Raw genomic sequence first — 27,891 nt, 5'->3', positions numbered from 1 at the left:
ACCCAGACAGAAGGGAGACGGTCTAGAAGCCTTGCTATTTGCCTTTTCTCCTGCTGGCGTGGCTGCTACATTTCTTTGCTGGTGTTAGAACCAACATTTTCAGATGTCAAAGGTAAACTGAAAACCAGCAGCTACTTAAGAATCCCTCTTCCATGTTAGGTTAGGACCACTGAGACATCCAGCCTCATGGACTGAGAAGCTACCAGACTCCGGGACTCTCCACTGAAAGATAAGCATCGTTGGGCTACACGGGTCATATTGTGTCAGCCAGTCTAATGAGTTTCTTTTTATCCATCCTTTTCCTCTAGAGAACCCTGACTAACATACTCTCCGAATGACTGCAAGAAAAGAATTCATTTCTCTGATGTCAGTTTCTCCTTTAAAAAAAAATACAAACAGCTCTCAGGTTTACTCTTCTAGGCAAATAACTTACATGTACCTTTCTGTTTCTCCTTAATCATGAAGTATAGCAATCATACACAGACCTAATGTTTTGTTTGTGCATTTGATATTATAATTAAGCTGGAAGGCAACATCATTCAGAAGAAATGTGTTATTAAACCAGCTTCATTGTAAACCATATGCCCCTCCTCATCAAACACTTGCTTGAGGGAAGAGAGACACCCAAGCATCTGCCCTGGACCCTGCAGCAGATGCCACAATGAGGGTGCGATGGAGAGATGGGAAAGGGGCAATGGAAAAGAAGTGGAGAGATGGGAGAAAAAAATGAAGCCCAGAGGTTCAAGGAAACAGGTGGAACGGGAGATTCAACAGTGGGGAGGAACAGGTAGATATGACAGGCCTGCACGACGACCCGGGGCCACAATGAAATCAGGGCCCCAGCTGCAGCTGAGGTCGGTGCTACTGTGCTGCCCAGGCGGTGAAGGCTCAGAACTGGTGAGCTGACCAACTCAGCTTCTACCAGACCCAGATCTAGCACTCAGAGTTGCCCCACCCCAACATCCTCCTCATCCGTTCACTGGTAGAACATCTGAAGAGACCAGTCCTGCAGATCCAAAGCTTCATGATTTCCATGACACAGGGCAACAACAGGCTATCCAAGAGGAGTCTCAGTAAGGATCGAGTACTGATAGGGTAGCAGAAGCCAGAGGTCCCAAACCAAACCAATGCCTCACTGCATGAACAATTGCAGGTAAAGCTGTTTGGACAAAAGAGTACGCTCTGTGACACATCACAGCTTCCACGGCAAGAGGTTTTATTGTTTGTTGATTTGGGGGTTTGTTTTTTGCTTTCTTTGGGGGAGCAGGGGGTAAATATAAAAGGACAGGTGATGGGTGGGACTAGGGTGCATGATGCAAAATTTACAAAGAATCAATAAAACTTTTTTAAAAAATGGTTTGACCAGGTGCTACTGTCAAGCATCCAGGCCAGACTTGGATAAGCTTTTGTGAGTTTGCTCACAATCTGAGGGGATGGATCAGTTAGGAAATTGGTAGTCCAGGCTAGCCCAATATACTGTCCAGGAAGATTCATTTCTGCCCTGTGGGAGCCTTCGTCATTCAGTAGATCATTGCACACTTGTGTGTACGGAGAAGAGGATGCTCAAAGCTGGCACAGAAACAATCTACCACGCTCTACTACTGCAGCAAGACACAAGGCAGGGTGAAGAAGGAAGTACCTACAAAGGTGTGACAACGAGTCGTGCCAGGGGAGAATGGGAACCCGGGACACCCCTGATTTTTCCAGAGTAATTCCCTTTAACTTCCTACATTAAACATATTATCTTCCTATTGATAAAACACCTGCTCATTGAATTGTTTGTCAACTTACACAAAGAGCGCTCTCTCTCTCTCTCTCTCTCTCTCTCTCTCTCTCTCTCTCTCTCTCTCTCTGTGTGTGTGTGTGTGTGTGTGTGTGTGTGTGTGTGTGTGTGTTTGCTAATATAGAGCAAGCATGGGTATATGGAAGCCAAACATCAAATTTAAGTGTCATTCCTCAGGCTCCATCCATCCTGGATTTTTAAGAGACGGTCTTTAACATGGCATATGAATTGCCTAGCAAGCTAAGCTGACTGACCAGTGGGCTGCAGAGACCTGCCTGTTTCCATGTCCCCAGAATCGGGACTATCAGCACACACTACTTCACCCTGCCTCTGACATGACCTATGGGGGATGAACTTTGGTCCTCGTGCTTGTGCAGCAAATATTTAAAGGATGAGCTACTTCTCCAGCCCTAAGATTGTTCTCCGAGATCATGTTTTAAGCACAACAACATCTGGCCCAGCTAATCAGTTGGTTTAGGAACAATCCTGGGTGCATATGGAGCTGAACACTCAGAGCCTCTAAGACTGAGCTGCCAGTGCATACTTGCCAAAGGAAAAGGGGAGGGGGATGGAAATCCAATACAGACCACGGCTGATAGAGCCACATCTCTGCTTACACAAACATGTAAGCTCTAGAAGAGGATTCATACTTCACATACGTATACATTTACAGTCTGTGTATTTCCTGATGGAATCGCCACGCAACACCTTGGGAGCTCCTAGGGTACAAAACGCTTAACAAACCTTGTTCTCTGTCCTCTTGTGTCGATCACAGACCTGGCAAACAAGAAAATGACTTTACAGCAGCTGAAAGACCAGGTTTCAATTTGAGCCATGAAAGAGTGCCTAGTTTGCAAGAGTTCATTTTGTGCCCAAACCTCTGGCCACCCAGGGGTGTGAAATGGAAGTCAGGTGAAGCTGTTTCTGTCAGCCTGCTTGCTCCCTTCCTTGTACAGCGTGTGGGTCTGTTGTTCAATAAGCCTTGTTTGGATTTCAACCCACACTTGACTGGTTGCTAAGCAAAAATGTAAACAATACTAAAATACATTGTTGGTATTTGGACTGATTAGATGATAAAGTACCATAATTTAACAATAGGCAATTAGAAGGCAGAGAATATTCAAAAGGCCAAGAACTCAGAATTTTATTTTTATTTATCATCCTAGTATATGCTTCGAGAGTGAGCAGCTAATTTGAATCTAGAAGTTTGAACCAGCCAGGCTAAGTCACACTGAACAGGGTTTCATTGTTGCCTCTTGTGCCTCATTCCCTGGCTGGCCATAGGGTTTGCAGGGATTCTACACACAAACTCATGGTTGGTAACATTGAACATTCAGAAGCATTTCTGGGAAGATAGTTTGAAGAGGCTATATAACGAAGGAAGAATTTTTTTAACCAAATTCCAATCCTTACTGTCTTAGTTAGGGTTTTATTGCTGTGAACAGACACCATGAACAACATAAGTCTTATAAAGACAATATTTAATTGGGGACTGGCTTACAGGTTCAGAGGTTCAGTCCATTATCATCAAGATGAGAGCAGGACAGCATCCAGGCAGGCATGGTGCAGGAGGAGCTGAGAGTTCTACATCTTCATCTGAAGGCTGCTGGCAGAAGACTGACTTCTAGGCAGCTAGGATGAGGGTCTTAAAGCCACAGTGACACACCTACTCCAACAAGGCCACACGTTCTCTAATAGAGCCACTTCCTGGGCCGAGCATATACAAACCATCACACTTACTAATCCTAATTCTTCACAGAAGTAAAAGCAACAAACCGCCTGAGTACCATCAAGCAGCACAGCAGCTACCGGAGGTTGTTCTAATGTAGACGTGTGAGTCACGCCTCCTTTATCAAGACCTGCATCTTTCCTGCCTGTGTTGATCCTGAGCTTGCCTTGGGGCTAACCTGGGCCAACAAAGCACTCAGATAACATAATCTCAAGTCTCAGTGCACCTAAAACTTGCCCTCTTGAAATTTAAGACATCCTGTGAAAAACCTAAAACTATCTTGCTAAAGCTGCAGGGGTTGTCCAGTGGTCAGCAGTCCACTGGTACACTACTGAGACCATGTAGAACACCCAGCCCCAGGAGCTGCCAAATGATTCCAGTCACTTGGATAAGCAGAAGACCTGACTGGCTAAACCCAGCTGAAGTTACCAATCCACCTAGTTACCAGTACCTTAATGGTTATCATACATCCATGTTTAGAAAAAAAAATAACCGACATACCACAAGTACCAGACCCTTCCTCTCTGCTCCTGTGAAATGAGGTGACTTTGCTTACAGCCTGTCTGTTTCCTCTGCTTCTGGGGTTGGTTGGGCCATCCTCTGTTATGTCTGTTCTTGCTTTCTGAGCTATAATCCGTTCAACAAGCATCTACCAAACACTCACTCTCTATTCAGCTTTTTGTGACGTGACAAAGGGTGTGGTCAGCAAAACATTCACTCAGGCAAAGGATGAATCCTCTCGCCTAGCATCTGTGAGCGTGTGAGTGTGTGTGTGTGTGTCTGTGTGTGTGTGTGTGTGTGTGTGTGTATGCACTCTCCGATACATGCACTGCAAAGTTAGGATACCTAGGAAACCACTGATTTTCTTTACAGGGAGCTCTAGTCTGCAAAGAGAAGACATACAACACGGGAGTCCATGCTGGACACAGGATCCGCACCTAGTCCATGTGTGTAACTATGGGCAGCGCAGTTGAGGGCAAGGCAGATGGATAAACAGCACGTGAACCCATGTTAGAAGAGCTGTGGACTCGGTACCACAGCACCAGGCCTGTGCTTCGTGTCTCCAGCCATCCTTTCCCGGCTCTGTTCCTTCTGTGCGTCTGCCTTCTGACTATGCAAATCTTCAATGCAGGTAGAGAACTTCAAAGAAGCTACGTTTGCCTTTCCTGCCATGCCCACAGGAAAAGCACAGTAGTCTGCCGCCATCTCCCATGTCATTGGTGTTTATATCATTAGCCAGGAAATCTGGTCGCAAGAGCAACAAAAGCAAAGCGATGGGTGAAAATGGGCCACATGGCTGGGTGGGCTTGCCATAGCGGACATCTGGCTGCCCACAGCAACAAATGTGGTCCACATGGCACAGAGCTGTGGGGTGGGACTGGTCCGTGAAGTAAGGAGACAGGAAGAGCCTGTCCTATCTTCATGCAGATGCCTTTCCCACGCCTGTTTTTTCTCAGCGCCCTCTGACGCAATTCCAGGTGGACTCATCTGGAACGGGCCAGTCGGGTAGCCCTGTGCTGCCTCAGAAAAAGAAATTTCAACTTCTTTGATTTAGTATCAACCTCTCTGTTTAACTGGCCATGCCTACCTTGTAACCATGGTAAAGGATGCTTTTTTTCCAGACTGAACCGGACCTTTGGGCAGTCCGGAGGACACGCCATCATAACTCAGACTGCAGATTTAGGTATGAGGTCCGAAATCATTTTATGTCACCAAAGTTGTCAGATTTTCATATGTACAAGCAAGGAAAGCCACAATAATCCTCAGCTGGTGACCTCAGCACAGCAAATGAGCCTTTAATTTGGAAATTCTCAAGTGAGAAAAGTTGAGTAAAAACTCCAACCCAGCACGGGAGCAATCACGCCTGCCAGCCTTGATGGTCACACCCTGTAGATCCCTTGTAGAAAAGTATGGAAATATTGCCAGGTAGTTTTTTTTTAATACAAAAAAAAAAATTCATTTCGCCCCAGGGCATTTACTAAATGAGTTCTATGTGGGACTCTCTCATGGAACCACATCATTATGCTGTTTCTAAAATAGTGGAATATAACCTGTTTAACTACAAGCCAAAATGGCTTTAAAATTAAATTTCTTTTTTAATCCTATATCTATCCTTCACGTTCCCTTCTTGACCTGCCATTGTTATAATTAATGATGTTTCTCTAATATTATTTTGCATGTATCTTGTTCTTTATTGTATTACAGCAAGTTGGGTTTTTTGTTTGTTTATTTGTTTTTTGTTTTTTTTATTTTAAGTCTCACTGTATAGCCCTTAACTAGCCTAAAACTCCCTATGCAGACCACAGTAACCTCAAATACACAGTATTCCACCTGCCTCTGCCTCACAGACTGCTGGGATTTAAAATGTATGCCACCACACCCAGGATTATGCAAGTTATTTCTGAAGTATTTTTCTCATTTGATACACATGAACCTGTTAACAAGGGCTTTTAGCTTGTTGGGTTTGGGGGTGGGTTTGGTTTTTTCTGCTTTATTTTAATATCTTTTTTTTTTGCTACAAATGTTCTCTCTACTTATTAGAACAATAAGTTGTATTTAAAACAACCAAGTACAGAGATTTTCAAGTATGGGGAGATTTGAGTATGGAACAAACACGGAGAAATCATAATATAGGATCCATATGGAATAGGGCATCCAGCTATGGGGACTTTTCCAGGGACATTTGTGTCCTGTCAAATTTAAAACATAAGACTACATAAAATGATGGAGCTAGAGACATGGCTCAGTGGTTAACAGCAAGTATTGCTATTCCAAAGGGGTCACATTCAGTTCCCACTACCAGTACCCATACTGGATGGCTCACAGTTGCCTGTGACTCCAGCTCAAGAGGATCCAACACCCTCACCTGGTCTCCACTGTCATTCATACACACACACACACACACACACACACACACACACACACACCTAGTGTCAACTCACACAGATACACATGTACACATATAAATAAAACTGAATATATATATATGTATATATATATATATGTATATATGTATATATATATATATTCATTTTATTTTTATATTAGTATTTTACAATCTTTCTAGACCCTAGTAGGCCAGCAATTCTGTTGGTCAAGAATACTAAAAAGTATGTATTCCTTATTATTACAATAATACAAAAAGCCCCAAGGTGGGCTTAAATAAGTAAACAAGCAAGCAAACATTGCATGGGGCTGGTCACTTAAATTACATCTTTTTAAAGATTCTGTTTCTAAAATACATCAGCATGTGAAAAAGAAAATAAATGTTTTAATGTTCTTTTACCTTCAATTCTTAAAATATTATTCTTGCCATAAAGCCAGCAGGTTTTATGACCCATCCTAAATTTAAGAAAAATGATCCGGCTGTGGTAAAAGTGAGCTGCCAAAACTAAAGCAGATTAAAAGACTGAAAAAAAAAATCTTTCTATGCTATAAAGTAAAAAGAAATAAGTCTTCTTTATCTTTAAAAACAGTTCTGCCCATCAAGTTATATGGAAGCAAAGTATAATTTTCCAGCTAACAAAAGCTATGCACAAGAGTTGCAGGGTCCGCCATGCCTGACGTACACAGCCTTACCATGTCGCTTTCTTCTGGGTTATCTTTTGAAGATATTTGAAATCTATATAATACTGAAATAAAGCTGACGATACTGGAGCTGCTTGTCAAATGTTTTCCATAAATCAACTATTTAAGACCTATATATTTTTCAAGATTCTGAGTGGTAACACGAACATATGTTTTGATACAAACTCGAGATGAACAGTGTCATGTGAGGCCCCATTAACTAACAGTAATATGTGACATTCCTGTAGAACTTTGTCGCTTTGAAAGCACCAATTCAAGAAGCTTTTCACAATTTAAAATAAAAGCAGATTGTTAACCTTGAATTTTTTTTCTTTTGCCATTGAAACATCCAGAAATATTTGCTATGTCTTCAGCAGAGAGAGGGGTAAGCTTCCATGGAGACAGCAGGAGGAAAAAAAAAATCAGAGATCGAGAGAGAGAGAGAGAGAGAGAGAGAGAGAGAGAGAGAAGACTTTTAAAAGAGAAATAAGCTGCACTAAGTTGTGGTGATTTAATGTATACACTAAGGCATGCATAAAGGCACAGGGTGAACTGCAGGGATCCAGAAAGAGCCATTTTTGCCATGTAACCTCTGAGGCAAGCTAAAATTATTTCCTATATAACAGATGCCCAGTCTAGCTCAGTTAGTGTGCACACGAGGACAGCTTTCAGTGACTTTAGCTGATTGCAAACTCAGCAGCATCAAGAAAATCTCGGTAGACAAAGGTCCCACTGCCAGAAAAACTAACTTTAGAAGCGATGTAAAAACCAAGTCACCAAGCTGGTGAAGGCTGAGGAGGGGCAGTCACATTTCCAGTAGTGTTAGTCACATTTTCCTTTTAAGCCTGTCATCCTGACAACGACCTCAGATGTGAGCTGATATTTTCAGAACGTCTTTTATGAGACAATCTGGGTTCTGATGTCATAGCAAAGTTTCTTGTGGTCTCATTAGATTCTCAAATAATGCTTAAGTCTCCCAAGGACGCCATATGGCAGTTTTACAATGCACTCCCAGTAATGAGTGGGAGGTAACACATCTACCTTGACTTTTATAGTCATTCATTCATAGAAACTAATTTTAAAATATTTTTTCAAGATTGTAAATGGTAATAAAAACCTGTACTTTAATATAAACTTGAGCTGAACTGTGTCTTATCAAGTCCCAGTTAATCAGCATGATATATCTGATGAATATATATATATATATATATATATATATATATATATATATCACCTGATTCAGAAACAGAATCTCTGGAACCTGTATTAGTTACTTTTCTGTTATTCTGGCAAAACACTGTGAACAAGTAAACGCATAAAAAGAGTTTATTTGTGTTTAGAGATCCGTAAGGAGAGTCCTCAGTAGCAGGGAAGGCATGGCAGGAGGCGTGGTAGAAGGTGCATCATGGGGCATGGCAGGGGAGAAGTGATGGGGGCATGGCAGGGAGGAGGCATAGCAGGAGAGGCATGGCAGGGGCGTGGCAGTGGAGGCATGAGAGAGGGCATGGCAGCAGGTGGCCAAGGCAGGAAGCTGAGAGATCATATCTCACAGCTATCTCACAGCAGGGAGCTGAGAGATCATATCTCACAAACATAAAGCAGATAGAACAAACTAAAAGTGGGGTGAGGTTATGAACTCTCAAGGCCTACTTGCAATGACACACCTCCTCCAGCAAGACTGAACCACCTACATGTCCCCAAATAGCACCATTAACTGGGAACCCATTATCCTAATTCCTGTTTAGGACTCATTCAAACTACTGCAGAGTTCCTTCCTCACTCTGAGTAACTGTTGGCAGTTTGGCGAAACATGTAATTCTTACATGAAGATAAGTTAAATATAGATTCAGGTAAGTAAAGAGACAACCATAAGCAAAGACATGTTAATAATTAATCAATTAGTCTAGTCCATATGGGTTTTTCTATAAGGATCACAATTTGTTTAACATCTGAATTAAAATGCTATTCCTGTAACATAAGAAATCATGGTATTAAAACTTTGATTTATATCAGATGTTTTGTAAAGAAACTATAGTTATTTGATCAAGGGGGTGTTTATGATGTAGGTAAATAAGAGAGGCCAACCTTATAAGCCCCTGAATAAATGTTAAAACTTTAATCTACCCACTTCTTGTTCTAGCTTGATGAGGTGAATTGAGAACAATGGTGAGCCAAGCATGTCCCAATAAAATGCTGTACCTGAGCAAAACATTTATAAAAGACGAGAAGTGTGTAAGGTCTGGGGAGAGGGCTCACTCAGTCAGTAATGAGCTTATCATGCATGCATGAAGACCTGAGTTTGGTCCCCAGAACCCATGTAAAAAAGACAAATATGGTAGTGTGTGCTTGTAGTGCCAGCTCTACGGCGATGGAGACTAGTCTGTTCATGGAGCTCACTGGCCAGCCAGCCTCACCTACTCAGGGAGCTTCAGGACAAAGGCAGACCCTATCTCAGAAAGACAGGTGGGTAGAACCTCAGAAGCAATATCCTCTGACACACGCATACACACTTGTAGCCTATACACGTGTGTGCACACACAAACACACACACCTCCACACAGAGAAAGAATAAAGAAATGAAGCAATGAAGGAAAACTACTACCAGAAGCTGTTTCCAGGTTCACACAGAAGGATGTGGGTCCTTCAGTACACATGGCAGGTCCTAAGTCTACAATTGTACAATCTTATAGAGAGAAGGAGATCAAAATGAGTAAACCTGAGACATGACTAAAAATGCATTTATGCATCAGTCAGCTAACAACTCCAGGACAAAAAAATAAAGAACAAGATAGAATGAGGGGATTTATGAATAATGGCCAAAGATATCCGAAGAAAACTGAGTGTTCAAGTTAGAGTATGAGTCTACAGGGTAATTATATTTCTACTGAAATGGGTACAGCTTCTTACCTGAACACTGGCTTTTCACCTGCTCATACTAATGGGGGCTTCTTAAGTCTGTGCATACCAAAGGATGCAGATGCAGGTGCACTCCACTTATATATTAGTGGCACATACAGGCAAGATCTAGAGATGAGCTAGGAGCAGATGCCCACACCATTCTGTCAGTAACATAGAATAAAACAGCTAAGAAGCGTGGGAAAGCCCCCAGAGTGAGCTCTGAGAATGGAAGAAAGTCATAGATAGCTAATAAACACCAATGCTGATTTACACACGTGCCATATGTAAGAATAAGTCATCTATGATCATTTTTATTAGCTTCACCTGGTGAGATTGCTCAGTAGGTAATGACACTTACCCCAGGCCTGACCATGCAAATTTGATCCCCAGAACTGAGGTACACAAGTTCCCCTCTGATCCCTACGTGCACACACACACCTACATGCTTATATTAATGTTAAAGAATGACTCAAAGAAAAGGTTAAACTGCCATAAATGAAAACAAATTAGAGAAATGTGAAATGTCTAAAGTCAAAGAAATGGTACTGAGCAGAGAAGACAGACAAAGAAGGAAAATTCACTCAAAGTTCCATATGTATAACCATATATAACTGCAACCTGAGCATTTAGATAAAACTGAGAAACAAGAAACAACTAAAAAATTATTAAAGTAATAAAGGAAGATATTTCCCTGATTAGAGACTGTGTCTACAACAAAATTTTCTTCAGTCTCCAGTCTATTGGATTATTAAAAAGTTCAACCACAGTTTTTGAGGAATTGGAGCAGCTAGTGAATGAGACAAAAATAAAAACAAAACTTCTAAAGTTTTCTGAGGCAATAAAAAGTAACTACAAAAGAAGAAAAACCATTTAAGCCTCAAATTTTCCACTAGTCACAATGGAATGTAGCAGAAAGGGAACCTCACAAATGACAAAAGAGAATTACTATTTCCAACCTAGAATTCCATACCCAGCTAAACAATCACACTAGAAATGAGGAAAAATATAAACACCTGCATAGATGCATGGACTCTGAAAATATAATTCTTATCTTTCTTGGTATTAGCTAAAGATAGATAGATAGATAGATAGATAGATAGATAGATAGATAGATACATAGATACATAGATACATAGATACATAGATACATAGATACGTAGATACATAGATATATAGATAAGTACATAGATAAGATAGATACATAGATACATGGATGGATGGATAGATAGATGATAGATTAGACAGATGATAGCTGGATAGATGATAGATGGGTAGATAAATGATGGATAGATAGATAATAGGATAGATGATAGAGATAATGATAGATAATATGACAAACAAACAGATAGATAGATAGATAGATAGATAGATAGATAGATAGATAATGATAGATAGATAATGATAGAAATAGATGATAGGTGAAAGAGATAGATGATATATAAATAAGATAGATAGATAAATAGATAGATAGATAGATAGATAGATAGATATAGATGATAGAAATAGATGATAGATGAAAGAGATAGATGATATATAAATAAGATAGATAGATAGATAGATAGATAGATAGATAGATAGATAGGCTTGCAAATTGAGAAAATTAACTATAAATTCATTACGGTAGAGCAGGCTAGACCTGAGGAAAGCAATACTGCCAAACTAGAGAAGAAGAAGGCTAGAGAGACAGAGAGAGAGAGAGAGAGAGAGAGAGAGAGAGAGAGAGAGAGAGAGAGAGTGACAGGGTAGGCCTCAGAAAATGTAAAGCATCCAGAGCCAAGAGAATGGATATGGCAACAAGCTAAAATGTGTGCATCAGTGGGATATGGAGATGCCGTCCTGCCTTGAAGCTGGTAACTTCCCCCGTATCCCGGCTTGAGACCATGAACCTCACAGACATAGGTTGAATCTCAGAAAGGAACAGCGTTCAGGTGCTTGCTAGATTAGACAGACACATGGCATCCCAGGCTTTTCTACTGAGATAAACACTGGTCAAAGAAACTTAGAGGGGCACTGGGGTCAGGTCATGAACCACCACTGAGGGAAACAAAGGCAGGAACTTAAGGCTAAAATCCTAGCTTAACAACAACAGAAGCTTAGTATTTGAGATTATGTTTCCATGGGTACATATTACCCATCCTGAGAATGTAAAAGTATAGTTAACAGAATGTAGGATACAGTAGATAGGGGCAAAAATATTCTCATCTTTTAGCTTGCGGTGTGAAAAAATATATAATCAAGAGGTCATAAGATAAGAAGTAAAACCATTAACACTTTTTAAATAATAAATATAATCGATAATATGATATAAGCACATAATAAAAGAGGCTGAAAATAGAACTATCGTATTTTTGCCACTAGAAATCAAATGCAGAAAGCCAAACACAGCTCTCAAAGGATGTTCAATGAACAGAGCTATTGTCTCAATATATGGAGAGACAAGTAAATATTTATAAATCACCCAGAGACATGAAGATATGCAGTAAGAAAGAAAGCTTAATTCAGGCTGGCCCAAAACTATTATGAACAGGATGAGAGACGTTATGCTGACAGTCTCTCTAGGTATGTTTCGACTCAGATGTGTTCAGATTTATCTCAACCGCTGAAGCATCAACCCATAAGCCAGCTGCCAGAAGCAATGTGGGCGAGGGTAGGCTCTCCTCTGCAGCAGTTACAAGCAAGGACCAGCCAGAATCTCAGCTAGCGGACATGGATGTGAAACGCCCCACACAGACACACTGTACTTATATGTGTAATGCATTTGGATGTAGTTTACTCGGTGAAATGTTTTTGCTTGGCCCCAAAATGTCCCTGTATGCAAAGATACCACACTGTTATAGAATAACAGAAAATCAAGCAAACAAACAATGACAACAAAAGCTGAGGCAGTCCCTTTATCAACGCGTGGTTTATGTTTATTTTTTAAAATGCTCAAAAACCCACTTCGTGCAGTTAGGTTTTACAGCTCCTGAAGTTATTTCTGAGCGTCCCTATCAGCATACGAGAGAGCCGCCTCCACAGCTGGCCCTGGGCGTCCTTTAGTCTGCCTCCTCTACATCGGTAGGAAGCCCCCTCAGATCTCCTTTTGCGAACATTTTCTCTCCTGGCAGCAGGGAACCACAAAGGGTAAAGCAATGGATGTGCCACTGGTGTGGAAATTTCCACACAACAAGATCGCTAACTAAGACAAGTATACGTTCAGGCGGGAAACCTAAGATTCTATTCATTATTGCTGGGTGGATTATTATTATTTAAAAAAAAAAAAGAAAGAAAGAAAGAAAGAAACTGGAGCTGATAGGAAAAGTGCAGAATGTATGTGGAAGATTTTTTTTTTTTTTGATTCGAGAGGAGAAAGAAAAAGAGGGGAGAGAAGAGAATCAATGTCTTCCTGAGGACACCCCACCGGCACTCACCAGAGGAAATCAAGATGCCGCCAGTTTGGCTGGGGTTCAGCGCCATCTGCATAGTATTTAAAAGTGCCAGCCAAACTCTGAGCTATTTCACTGGAGTTAGTAAGGAAGGGCTCCAATCTATATCTGAAACGCAAACTCTCCAGCTCGTGGGGCGGGCGTGACTAGAAAGAGCTTATGGAGGGCAAGGACCTGCCACAGCGTGGGGAGCCTTTTCCAGCCCCGTGCAACCTGGAAGCCAGGGGCCTTGCGCTTGCAAGGCCCAGATTCTTTCTCCTTGAATGATGTGGGAATTCTTCCGGGATGTGGGAGGGGAAAGGTATAAGATAAAGAAGATAGTGCTGGTCGACACATGGACGGGGAGCCTGCTGTTGCATCTCTGGACAACCATTCATTCATTCCTCTAATATCATCATGCATATCTACCAAGGAAGATGCTCCTAGGATGAGTCTCTGGATGAGGAATTCTTGTCCTGATATGATGTTTTTCCCTGCAGAATCTACGTATCTGCTCTCATGTAACTCGGTATTTAAACGTGACTCTCACTTTCTCTCAATAGGCATGAGGCATTTAACAAAAAGCCAGCATTAAACAAGATACAGAGGAAACTCGGCTAACAGAGAACACAGCCAGCATCTGTTGAACGTTTGTCAGTGCAAATCTCTGCTTTTCTTATAACAAGTTTACTTGACCCTGTCACAAAGCCATAAGGGACATCTTGCTATGTCACTTGTTCGTAGATAAGGACACTAAGTCAGAAGGTATTTATTATATCCTCCTGGGAGGAGACCCCCAAGTTAGCCAGAGCTGAGGCAAGTCAACCCGAGGGGTTGAGCCCTTGAGTCTCTGCCCTCCTGGTATTGATTGCTGCCATCCATGCTTTATATTAAAAACTAACGGCTTATTGATATTTACCACAGCCTCATGGGGTAACAGGGCTTGGCAAGTGCCACTTGGGGTGTTCCAAGCAGCTATAATCAGCTGGCAGCTAGGGTAAGAGTTGAATAGTATGATTCAGGTGGGATATCTAAACTGACTTTTCTCTCAAATCCAGCATTTATTAAAAATAGCTAGGGGCTGATCCATCTATCTGATGATCTATCTATCATCTATCTATTGCTATCTCTCTCTCTCTCTCTCTCTCTCTCCAGACACTATGAAAAGAGAGAACACTAGGGAACCTTATAGTATGGTAGCATCAGATGCTAGTCCTCTTATCAACATCATCATTGCCACCACCACCACCACCATCACCACCACCACCACCACCACCACCACCATCACCACCACCACCATCACCACCACCACCATCATCATCACCACCACATCACCATCACCACCACCACCACCACCACCACCACCACCATCACCATCACCACCACCACCACCACCACCACCACCACCACCACCACCATCACCACCATCACCACCACCATCACCATCACCACCACCACCATCACCACCACCACCATCATCATCACCACCACATCACCATCATCACCACCACCACCACCACCACCATCACCACCACCATCACCATCACCATCACCACCACCACCACCACCACCACCACCACCACCACCATCACCACCATCACCACCACCATCACCATCACCACCACCACCACCATCACCACCACCATCACCATCACCACCACCACCACCACCACCACCACCACCACCACCACCATCACCACCATCACCACCACCATCACCATCACCACCACCACCACCACCACCATCACCATCACCATCACCATCACCATCACCATCACCATCACCACCACCACCACCATCATCATCATCACCATCACTATTTCCTCAAGATCTCATGTATCCCAGTCTGGCCCTGAAGTGCTGACCTTCCAGCTTCTGTCATCTGAGTACTAAGATCACAGATGAATACCACCCTACCTGGTTGGCGCTGTGTGAGGATGCAAGAGACTCAAGCAGCAGTTTCGGTCCTCCCTGTGGGGCTCCTCTCTGCCTAGCTGACGAGTTGTTAAGTATTGTCCTTATTACATCCTACTGGTCAAAGCAAGTCATGGCACCAAGGTGGATAGATACAAGGTAGGGAGGGAGACCAGGAAGAAAAAAAAAAAAAGACCCAGAAACTTGGATCGCTAACATGGCGGGAGTCCAGACACTAGATAAGGCTATGGCAAAGAAGCTAGTGGGCAGAAAAAGACTGGAAGCCTTCCCCTTCCTACGACGCACAGAGAACATTCCAGAAAAGCCCAAGGAAATATAAATGTGCGATGTGAGATGTGAGATGGGGGCTGTGTAAATGGCCCATTTAAAAGGGCCTCAGCAGAGCCCACTCCGACTCTCAAAACCACTTTCCCTTTGTTAACAAACTGTATTCCTAACCACATGTCCCTCGTTTTTCTCTTTGCCACGCATGAAACACAAGGACCCTGAGACACTGCAGCAGACATTCTCCAGACTTAGATCCATGCTTATAACATCATCAGCCAGTGTCTGGGCAAGAGTGCCGACGCCTTAGCTGTTCTATGCTGCAGCTAGGAATGCCAACCAAAAGGCTGGAGTTCTGTGTCTGGTCTGACCAAGGCAGAGCAGTGCTGTTGAAAATAAACTCACAGGGAATCCTTCCTAAAAAAGCTCCATCCTCTACAAGCAGAAACCAGCCGAGGCGGGGACTAAGCCTACATCCTGAGATCCAAGGCAGAGATTCTGCTGACAGGAACTCCGAAAATGTCTAGGACGACATCAAGTCTCATTAAGTAAGATAAAAATTGCCTTTTCGTCAGTTCCTGTATTCCTTAGAACCAAGTTTAGTCTCCCTAGAATGCAAACACTTTCCTAATTGAATTCTTGCCTTGGCTCGGTTGTTAATTGGTGTTAATTAGCCTTGACCAAGTCACTTCTTAGCAACGCTTTCCCCTTCCTTGAAGGAGAAACATGTTCTCCCTCCCTGGGTTTGAGTGGATGATCAATGGGATTCACACAGGAAGATAAGCTGAGAAATGCAAAGCAGGTTCAGCCCATCAGACTCTACCTCAGTGGCTTAGCAGAGAATGCCTCCTTAGCTTGGTAGAGTCTGCCCCTTCTGCATGGTACCCTCACCCTCGTCATCTCCTAGAATGAGGTAGAGCCTACAGACAGGGCAATCACACAATCTATCTTCCAAGCAGGAACATGATATTTAAGTACACAAAGGGAATTTCTTACAACTGAGCTGTAGAACAAAGCCTCTAAGTCAGATGTGTGGGTCCCTGCCCTGTCCTAGCAGACCCTCCAGAGACACTTGTTGGATGTCACCACTGTTTATATTATGACTGTTGTCCTCACCTCAGCTCAAGTCTCCTCACCATCTCTTCTCCCACTCTGTCCTCACACTTGTATGCATGTGCTTGACTCAATCCCATGTCTATTGAAAAGATAACACTTTCATTAACGGATTTTTACTATGCTGAATGTCATCCTACCCCCTAGGAACTGGAACGACATTTTATCATTCTATGTGTAATTATTTAGTGTCTCTAAGAAAGCAGGCTTCACCTGCCTAGGGTAATGGGAGGGGGAAGCTTGGAATGCCCAACCTAAGCAAAGAATAAAATCAAAATAAATGCATGCTTTCAGAGAACGTATCTTCTTCAGAGAAAAACAAAAACTATCCACCCAAGTCAAGCAGACTCGATTGTCAAGTATAGTAAAGAATTTAAAACCATAAGATCTCAAAAGTGCTATTTGCGCTTGACTATTTGGTTCCTGGCTGGTGGCACTGTTCTGAGAGGTTGTGGGGCCCTTGAGAGGTGGAGCCTCACTGAAGCAAGAGGGTGGGTGGGCCTTGGGGTTCATACTGGCCCTGCTTCCTGTTTGCTCTCTTCTTCCTGACCTACCCAGAGGTGAGCAAGCAGCCTCACCCTCCTGCTGCCGTGCTGTGAGCTGTTTCTACCACCATGACTTTCCTGCCTTGGTACCTTCATACAGAGAACCAAAGGACCCTTCCTCTGTTAGGTGGCTTCTTGAAGAGATTCAGCCACAGTAATGAGAAGAGCACCTAATGGGGTGTGTCAGTGATAAAGAGTTTTAGTAAAAGCGTCCTAGAGAGAAGAGGCGTCTGAGCTGAAGTTGAAATATACAAAAGATATTGTCACAGTACTGACTGGCAAATGTGTCCTAGGCAGGGAGATTAGGAAAAACTAAAGCCAGAGGGACAGTCCCCCTCAGAGTGCAGGAGAAAGACAGCTCGTACGGTAAGAGACTAAAATACAAAGAAGACGGGTGCTGTGGTCAAAGAACACGGGTTCTCAAATCTCACAATCTCACGTTGACCAGCCTACACCCAGGAGGCTGACACTTCTGCCAGCAGTACGCCCGTGTTAGCAATGTGCTGTCATGATTACAGAGGATGAAAACACGTGAGGTGCTCTCCACAGGGAGCCTCAAGCAAAAGCTCGAAGGCAGTTCATGAAGAGAGGCCTTCGTGAAGGCTGGCCTGTAAACTGGACCACAAAGCTAAAACTAGAATTATCTGTAAGAATTTACAGTGGTTTCCCTTTCTCTGGATGGTTCGTAAAATTGCACAAATGTCATCCATCTGAATATAGATTGGCAGAAAATGGATTGGGACAAAGCAGTTGCTTGTAGAAACTCTTCCAGTTCCTCAGGTCCAGTGCCCTTTACCAGGGACCCAACTGATCTCCATACCTCTCAAACATCACTCTTGATTCCCCACCAAACATAACCAGTGATGGGGCACCAGGTTGCTTCTCTTCTCGACACCCCTCACCAGAGCTGACTGTTTCTTTTCATAAAGTACTGCTGCTTCTAAAGAAATCTCAAGCTAGTGTGTCCATGCTGGAAAGGATTAAGATTTCTAGATAGGCCCTTGCCTCTCTGAGCTTGTCCTGGGCAGCACCTACCATGCAAGTTCTGTCCCAGCTGTTCTCCTGAAATGGACAGTGTATGAAGAAGTCCTTTGTGCGGCCCCACGGGTGTGTAACTATAGGCTACACAGATGCATCTAGAACGCTTGGCAGTGGCAAGACTGGAGCCCGTGCTACGTCCAACAACGTCTCCAGTGGTGAGCATTGTCAGGACTGTAAGGGACTGTCCTCCTCTGACTTAGAATACTGGAGTCTTTTGATCACCCTCGTGGCATCTCTTACACAATTTCATCACAAAATCAACTTCTTTTTATTTCCTTATAGAACCATTCTTCTAAATTGATAACAGGGATGAACCTTGGAATAGGGTATGAGAGAATTGTATTGACTGCCGTGACAATCATTTCTTGTCAGTGGAATCCATTGCCACTACAGAACGGTGGCTGTTGGTCTGAAGTGTACCCGAGTCCTTCTGAGAAGCAAAGAGTCTCAACAGCATTCCCTGACTTTGATCTCAAATAGAAAAAAAAAAAAATCTGTTACCGAAGACTTTATTTTTTTTTAAAAAATTAGGAATCTAAGAAGGTTTTTTTAAAAAAAAAAAAAAATCCCAAGTGCATAAGAAACTAAAGCGATTTGAATGACCTATGAAGACAATCAAACGGCACTCCTGCGGAAAAATCAGCATGTGGACCTCTCATTTGAAAAATAATAAAGATAATTAAATCATCGCTTTTACTGAGTCGAAGGAAAACCCAAGATAAAACCGGTTTGCCAGCTCATTAGGTAAAGTACAGAGAGGCGGCTAGAGTCAGCTTAGTCCCTTGGGGTGCAGGGGGCTACCCACAGGGAAACATCAGTCAGGTGCCCCGGGATGTCTGTTCCACAGGAAGCATCTGTCTCCTTAGCTCTACTTTTATGTAGCCAAGGAAGCAAGTGTTTCTGAGAGCCACTTTGACTTGAGGAGAAAGATACTGTAGGTGACAACCTGCAACAGAAACAAGGAATCTTGCTGTTGCTGTTCACCAGGTCCACAGAATTCCCACTACCATTTGCTGAGTTCCATCCATTTTAAACAATGAAGAGATATGAAAGCTGGCGCCACAGAAGGAGGCTATTCCTGGCCACATTTTTGTGGCCCTTTGGGCTCCATCAGTGGGCCGGTGATGACCTTCTGAAAGCAGCCATGTTGAATCTGAGGGGCAGAGCAGAGATGTCCTTAAAAGCAACCAGAAGAGGCATCACCACAATGGCAATAAACTGGGTCCCCCTGCTTTTGGAGATGTTGTTAGCCTTTGTGGATAAACTGATTTACATCAGGACATGTGCGGTGAATCCCACTGAGAATGTGACATAGAAAACTGGATAAAAGAGCAAACTTAGCTCCAAGAGATTCAGAATGAGGTGTGGAAAAGAGGTGCCAAAGCAAAGGACTACAGCATACCCAGGGCCAGCATGGGCTCTGGTGCAGACACGGGGAGGGAGGGAATGGAGGGGTAGATCCAAATGCTTGGGAAACACCCAAAGCATGTTCAGCAGCAAGAACAGAGGTGTAGCCTGGCATTGGCAAAGCGTGCATATCCCAGGAGATGCAGGGATCTGCTCTTGGTTTCCCTTGCTCATAGCTGAGTAGACCTAACCATAGGTGAAGCTGCAGAGCCAGTATGATATATCCCCTATTTTCTTCAGAACCTTTGGTGGCCAGTTGTGCCCTTAGCCTGCATTTTTTAAGCTCATGAGTATATACACACATGATCAGAGCCTCCTCTTGTCCATTCTCATCTCCAGATTTGGTCAGCCTAGTTAGATTACAAAACTTAAGGAAAAAAACTGTGTCCCCTCTTCTCTTTGTATGTGCCACACAAAAGCAAGGGTTGCCCACAGGAAGCAGGCTTGGGAAACCTTTATCACTTGGGGCCATCATTTTAAGTCAATGTTCCTTGTAAGTTAGAACTTCAGTAAAGACAACCACAGTTCAGGGGGACATTGTTAGTTACTAAGTCAGGAGCAGGGGAAGGAGCCTAGGTCTTGCTAAGCAGAAGAAGAAATCGAATGTTTTAACATTCATGACTCCTAGCTTACTAGGAAGTAGAAAATAGCATCAAGTATTCTGATGGGTCCATCGCCTCTTCCATCAGCTGTGGCAAGGCAGAAACAATAGATTAGAGCTCCGATTTGAAGGTCTGAGAAAATCACCAGCCCGAGACAGTCTGTTCTTTTTTTATCTTTTCCTGTAACAATGTTTCACAGTTCGAGTTTTGCCATCACTTGTCCTTTTTACAATCCTTTTCACAATTTTGAAACATGTAGCATGCATTTTGCAGAAAGGGGGGAATGGGATAACACCAGATTTACTCTGACCTTTTTGAGTTTCCAAATTTAGTTAGCCATTTCTATCCTCCTAGCTTTTCAGAGGCTTGTGTGCTTGAACTAAAAACAGCAAGCCTCTCTCAAATTACCAGCGCTTAAAAGGTTAAACCATTTATTTTTACCATAGCAGAGAATTAAACACCAGTGTGTTGCTCCTTGCTTTGACAAAGACCGTGGCATATAGAAATTATCCGTTTTTAACTCTTTCTGTGTCCCCTACTCAGATCTTTCTGAGGGTTTCCATCTCAACTTTTACAAGTTGCTAGAACCGGTCTGTTAACATTGGTAGGCCCCTGCTATTACCTTTCTTACTGGGAGCTTATCATCTTGGCCCACTGAAGCCTGGGGTACAGAGTTCAGACTCCCATGAGAATGGATGGAGATTTCAATGGCAGCAGAGTCTGCCCACGGGACTCCATGAGGAAGAAAGAATCTCTAAAGTTTCTACTCAGAGCAGCTAACATTTGGCTTCATATACTACATCTGTGTCCAGAAATATTCAGCACAGTCAGGACCAGTTCTTGTGCCTTTGTATAAAGAGACAGGTGTAAAACAGGAACTTTGGAAGTAAAACTTCCATGGAGTCTGTGGCTTGCATTTATCTTTTTCCTTCTTTCACTGGCTCTCTGAAGATTAATTTTTATCATTCCTTTGCTCGGTGCCCCATTTCAGGGGCACACGTACAAAACCTGAGCATCACAATGCAGCCAGCAGCACACTGGCTTTGTCACCTCTGTTGAATAAAACTTCTCTTTAAAGACAAATAGCATCACCAGGGGCTCAGATCTGGGAGGGAGGGAGACATCTAAGTCCCTCCCAGCCTTGTTCACTTTATTCTCCACCCCTGGACTACTCTCAATTTTCTGCCCAAATAGCCATGGCTTATCTTTTCTTACCCATTTCAAAACCTGCTTTGAGAGCACATAAATGTCTGGCATAGTTTCCTAGCATCAGTAAAGTGAACTGCCCACTCTTGCAAAACAAAGAAAGCCTGCTGGGGTGTTAAAAATGAAAGCATTAGAAACATAGATTTTTTTGTTTCTTAGAGGAGAATGCTTGGCTTGGCCTTTGGTGGCCTGGCTTAGGTTTTTGTCACCTACTCAGTGAGCATAAACCTAGAAAAAACGGGAAGGTGGTGTGGTTAAAATATGGGCTGGAGAGATGGCTCAGCAGTTAAGAGCCCTTGTTGCTCTTCTAGAGGATCTGAGTTCAGTTGCCAGAACCCACACCAGACAACTCCAACCACATATAGCTCCAGGCCCAGGGTATCTGACCCCTGCTTCTGACCTTCTCAAACAACTACACATGTGTACATGCACACATGTGTGTGTGCGCACACACAGATATAAAATAAAATCTTTAAAAGTGTATGTGCGTCTGTCTGTCTCTCTCTCTCTCTCTCTCTCTCTCTCTCTCTCTCTGTGTGTGTGTGTGTGTGTGTGTGTGTGTGTGTGTGTGTGTGTGTTAAAGAGACTCAGTACTCATGAAAAGATGATTGTCCATGGATTCGCAGCACCTCTGTTCTTAGAAAACATTAGTGATAGCAAGTGTCATATTCTGTGACCATGTCACCCACTCAAGCTTCTAGTGACCTGGGTTTTATAAATGTTCTTGCCTCCTTCCAGGGAGTTTTCATTATGTAAATCGTCTCTCTCAGGCCAACACCAGGTAATACTGAAGACACAGGGAGCAGGAGCTGTCTCTGACTCTTTTGCCTGCTTTAGGGACCCTTTTGTCCTACTAGGTTGCCTCATCCAGCACCAATAAGAGGGATGATTCCTAGTCTTCCTGCACAGGATCTACTAGAAAAGGAGGAGGAATGCAAAGAATGGGAGTAAAAGAAACCACAGAGTGGGGCTGGAAGGACAGGTAAAGAGCTAAACTGGGGAACACGGGGACGCAAGTGCAATGCCCAGGAAATAGAAGCCACGCGTAGTGAACTAAATTTGCAATCTCAGTTCCAGGGAGATGGAGTCAGGCAGATCCCAGAGGCTCCTGGACAGCCAGCCTCACCCATCCAGTGAGCACCAGGATAGTGCTCTCACTAAGTCTCAGGAAAGGAGGCTGGGCAGGATGATACCCAAAGTTTTCCTCTGGCCTCCATGTGCACACATGCACACAAGCATGCACACACACACACACACACACACACAGAGAGAGAGAGAGAGAGAGCGAGACAGAGAGAGAGACAGAGAGACAGAGGGGATGGAGAGGTAGAGAGAGAACAGGGAGAGAGATTAGAAGGTTAGAAAAAAATAATCTCAAGAAGAACAAAGCCAAGGCACCCCAGCAAATGGCAATTTTTTTTTCAAAAAGAGTTGGTTAAGACCCAAAGCGAGCACGCAGGTACCAAGATGTCTGCTCTCTTTTCCCCTGACAAAGGTGGTAATGACCGGAATGGTGAGACAGTGGTGACATTTTTAAAGCAACTACCTTCGCTTTAATTTTTTTCTCACATTAGCGTGGAAGAGAAAGAAAGAGGAGGGGGAAAGAAAGAAGAGACAGGATGGAACAACAGAGAGACACCCAGGGATTATTTCCTGAGAACCTTGGGCTTACTGTACAGCAGTGACATTATTGCAAAGGAAATTTGTGTTCTACAGGATGGCTCTGCTCTCCGGAGGGAAAAGGATGGGACGGCTCCCAGGTGTAGAATAGTTGCATCATGTTTTATCTAGAGTACGCCCTTTGCTGTATTTCTAACAAGGCTATGCTGGCACTGACCAATGGCAACCTTCTCCCATGGAGCATTACTTGTCCCATGTCTATGAATCAGCAGCCTACAGTTCTCCATGTTCTCTAGCCAAAGAGAAAAATTATTTTAACTCAATACTTTCTTCTGGTGGGGGTGAGGACAAGACAAGGTGATATGTTTCAATAAAAAAAAGTAAGATGATTCTACTTTATGGTTTTATATTTATTTTTATTTCTGTGTATGAAGAGAATGCACACAGAGGCCAAAAGAGAGCATAGGATCCTCCAGAGCTGTAGTTACAGGCAGCCATGAGCCACCCAACATTGCCGCTGGGATCCAGACTATATTCTTCTGCAAGAACAGCAAGCTCTCTTAAGCACTGAGCCACTTCCCAGGCCCCACCACACAGGTTTTCTTTGAATGAAGCTAGTTTCACCAACAAACACACCTTTGCTCGTTTTGACTAGACCACCCAGCTTTCCAAGATCTTTTTCTGCTTTCTACTCCCAATTTCCACTGCAAATCCAGCTCAAAGCAGCTAATGTAGCCAGAATGCTGGATGGCCTTGAAGCTCTTCTGCTGGATGAATTGATCTAGCACTGTTAAACCATCTCCCATAAGGCCTTGGGACAGGAACTGAAGGATGACAAAGCCTTCTTCAGAAGTGACACAAATGTCCCCTAGTCCAGTTCCAGGGATCTTGACATCTGTCTAAAATCACGCAAATGCCATCATTACCACCCACCTCCTGTCTGCATTCCTGTCCTCCAAGACCCCAGTCTGCTTACAGCATCCATGGCATGAGCCATCTGGGGCCTTGCAGCCGCGGTTATCCACATGAGAATGGACACCACACCAAGCCATCACAGGTTGGTAGGAGCTCATGAAACCCCATCCCTCTCTGACGGTCAGTAGTTACTGCTTTCTGAGGCTAAGGTTATAGCCACCAGTAAGTTGCCACAGTGCTTCCGTAAATAACTTACCACCCTCCCCAACATCCGCTCATGCAGACTACTCTGATCTTAGTGGGTCACACACAAGATGAAGACAGGAAAGTAGGAGAGGAACTTGCCAGAAAGAGGACAGGAGAGGTGAGGGGGGGTTACTGAACCATAATAATGTAAACAAGTAATATACAAATATAACTGTCAAAGAATAATAATCAGTAAAATGTTAAACGGTGACGATAAAAGTATCTAGGGGCCAGCAAGATGGCTCAGCAGGTAAAGAGCTTGCTGTACAAGCCTGGTGATCTGAGTTCAATCCCTGGATAAGGATAGACAGAGAACCTCTGGCATCCACATGTATATCATGGCAGAGACAAAAAAACAGCCAATAATATATTTAAATATTTTATTTAAAGAAGTGACTATAAACAGTGATATCGGAGTCAGAGAATTGGGCCATGTCTTCATGTCAGCAGGATTATAAATTTTGTGTAACATGGAATCCATCATTTTTGCAAGCTGTACCTCATTAACTGCACATAATTCTCCCTCAGTGAAGTCTGGTTAAAGTAAAATATATACATAATGACACAAAAAGGCTTAAAGTCGAGCATAAGGAAAATATGTGGCTAGATATAATGGGAGAGTGGACAAAAATAAGCAATAATAGTCTTTAGGAAAAATTACAGGACTAAAAGTTGTGTTCTATAAAAATAAAATGTCGGGCACACCAAGATTTTTAAATTTGTTCTCAAAAATATAAAGCAAACCTTGATAGAGCTACAAAGAAAAAAAATAGGAAAATCTATGTTCCTAGTAGGACATTTCAACACATCTTTCTCAAGAACTGATAGATCAAAGAAAAACATTCAGTACTTTTACATGAGATATGAATCATAAAATTAATAACTTTGATCTAATTGGCAGATCTTTAAAAACATACATCTAAACTACTCTTTGTTCAAAAAGGACTAAAAACAGAGCTGAGATGATCAAAAGACTGTTTTGCTGTCAATCAGGGGGGAAAAGAGATGGTATAGTTGTTTTTTTTTAAGTGTCTGGAGTTGGTGAAGGGTTTTGTATGGTGTGCGTGATGCAGGATACAGCACTGTGCCCCTGTAATGATGGAGAAGACCCACAGGATGCGTGGGAGAAGATGCTGGTAGAGGCAGGAAGGTGTAATTGAAGAGGCAGAGTCCTTAGGAGGGTGAGGATGAAGGAGAATCCAATCCACAGGTAAACAGGTGTCCCTGCTGTCCTGATATAACGGGGAGCGAGAGAGGGACAGCAGGAATACACACAGGCGGAATGGGAATGTGGGGCCAGGAAATCACCAGTCATCCTCTGGTTGCTTAGACTTTCTCGGTACAATGAGCGTCTAGACAGTCAGGTGTGGGGACCAGTGGGGACTGTGGTGGTCTGCAGAGAAGAGACACCAGGCTCAGCCTTTGCCTTGAGACAGGATTCGAACTTGACCATGAAAACAAGAGGAATGCTTTCAAACAATACTGTGTCCTTGCACTCTCAAGTTTAAGGGGGATCTGTCAGCCAGTCTGTCTGTTTTCTTGTGCCGTTGTGACTGCAGACTTCCTACATTTAACATGTGGTCTGTCATTGGCTCCTTCTCCCTTTCCTGTGGGATACCCATCCCTGTTATACGAGCAGAGAAATGCATGATCCACACCCTCTAAATTAAAAGGCTAAAGTTCAACGATTTTAAATAAGTCATTTAAACAAACTCAGTTCGGTAGCACACCACCAGGAACTATTAACAGGTGGTTCTCCCTCGCAAGTCATTGCTCTGTGCACTGTCTCTAGTCTCCAAACCAAACCATAATGCAAGGAACTGACAAGCCACATTTAGGAGAGACCATGGATCGAGTAGCCAAAGGAAAATCAGGGAGGCATGGGGGAGAAGACATTGCCTCAAATGTACTACAGATCGTTGACAGCGGTAGAGCTGTGTGCACAAAACGGAATGCACTGCTAACTGATGCCACTTAAGACGACAGCTTCCCAACCTTCCCTGCTCCCTAATTTTGTGGAATTAGCATGCAGACTTAACATTGATTTTATGCTAAGCATCAAGTTTTTAAAGGTTTGCAGCAATAAAGAACAAGAAAGGCCAGTCGAAATATCTTCACTTTAAAAAGAACAACGCCTTCATTCCCCCTTGGGCCCTCTGCTGTGTGATCACCTCAAAGTGGAGGCATGCTTACAGCAGCGATGAAGCGTAGGCCACAAATGTGTCAGTGTAGGGACAGTATATTACCCATAAGAACACAGGCTGTCTCCTGTATTTCTGTAAACTGCCCACCTCAGTAGATTGGCAGTGATAAATAGCAAACCGTTGGTACTTGAAGTGATGACAGACTGTGAACCTCGCCTGACTCACAAGTCCCTGTGTCTTCTTACACCAGTTCTTAAGGTTGCTGGAAAAGTCACAGCAGCGCATCGTAGATAACTTTGGAGATGGACCTTCCCTTAAAGACTCCCGAAACACAAGGTCGCATCACTGCTCACAAGATAGACGGGAGATATTAGTGACCAAAGAATTGTTTCGGGGAAGATTTGATCACGCTCATGAGAAGCCAGGTGTGTGTCAGAACTCAGAGGAAACCGCTACAGCATCTTGAACCGGCAACTTCAGGAAGCACATTAAGGTGACTTAAGGACACCTCTTCGGAACGGATTTTAAACAATGAGAACCAAGTTTAGCGGCTCCATATGGATAGCCAGGGATTTAATTGGAAAAGCGCTCCCCATTGTCTGCTGCCTGGAGGCCGCCCCCTTGGTGCTGGGTGTTTTTATTACTTTTAACGACTCTCTTTGTGTAATTTTGCCCTGTGTTTACCCCACAATTCCCCCCTTTGTTTCCTTGTCAACACACTGACTACAGACAAGAAGATTCTATTATCTTCGCTTATTCAGTGGCTCTGAGATTGTTTATTAATAAGATCACATCCGATCTCAACACAGATGTTGGCAGCGTGTCCTGCCAGAAATAAACATTCCATTTCTTCACCACAGAGTTCAGCTCCTTCCCTTCACCAGCAAATACAAACGGCCCCTGAAATATGGGAAAGGTTTGGAAGAGAGGCACAGTTATACCAGCCTACAATGTCTTTTTTAGGATTAGGAAGGGATCGTAGAAAGCCATGTTTGAGTATTAGTATAGACAGTCAGGTTTTTCAGATTGAGGAAGGTAGTTCTGCCTTTCACATCCCATCACTGGGTTCTCTGTGAAAACCCATTCCACAGATGAGAACCTTGAGCCTCTTCCGAAGCAGCCGTTGTTTTGGTGTGAAGTGAACCAGGAAAGCAGTCACAAGGCTGATTGCCTCCCAGGATTTTTGCTAGGATAGTTAGGAAAGGAACATTTTTTTTTCTCTGACACAGAAGGCATTAGTGAGTCTAGGCATGGCAGGTATCATGCTTAGGGATATTCATGGCCTCCAAACAGATGTAAGTTACTCTGGAAAACGCGTATCTCAGACTGAGGAGCTTGCATACAGCTCTTCTCCCTAGGGTGCAGCTCTGCTTAAGAGGCCAGGTGAAGGATTCAGATCTCACTCATCATATGCTGATTCTTGCCATGTGATATCAAAAACTCTAAACAATATTATAGACCAAAAAAAAAAA

Source organism: Arvicanthis niloticus, chromosome 9 (genome assembly GCF_011762505.2).
Source record: "Arvicanthis niloticus isolate mArvNil1 chromosome 9, mArvNil1.pat.X, whole genome shotgun sequence".
Classification (NCBI taxonomy): Eukaryota; Metazoa; Chordata; class Mammalia; order Rodentia; family Muridae; genus Arvicanthis; species Arvicanthis niloticus.
Note: the sequence above shows the minus strand (reverse complement) of the source record.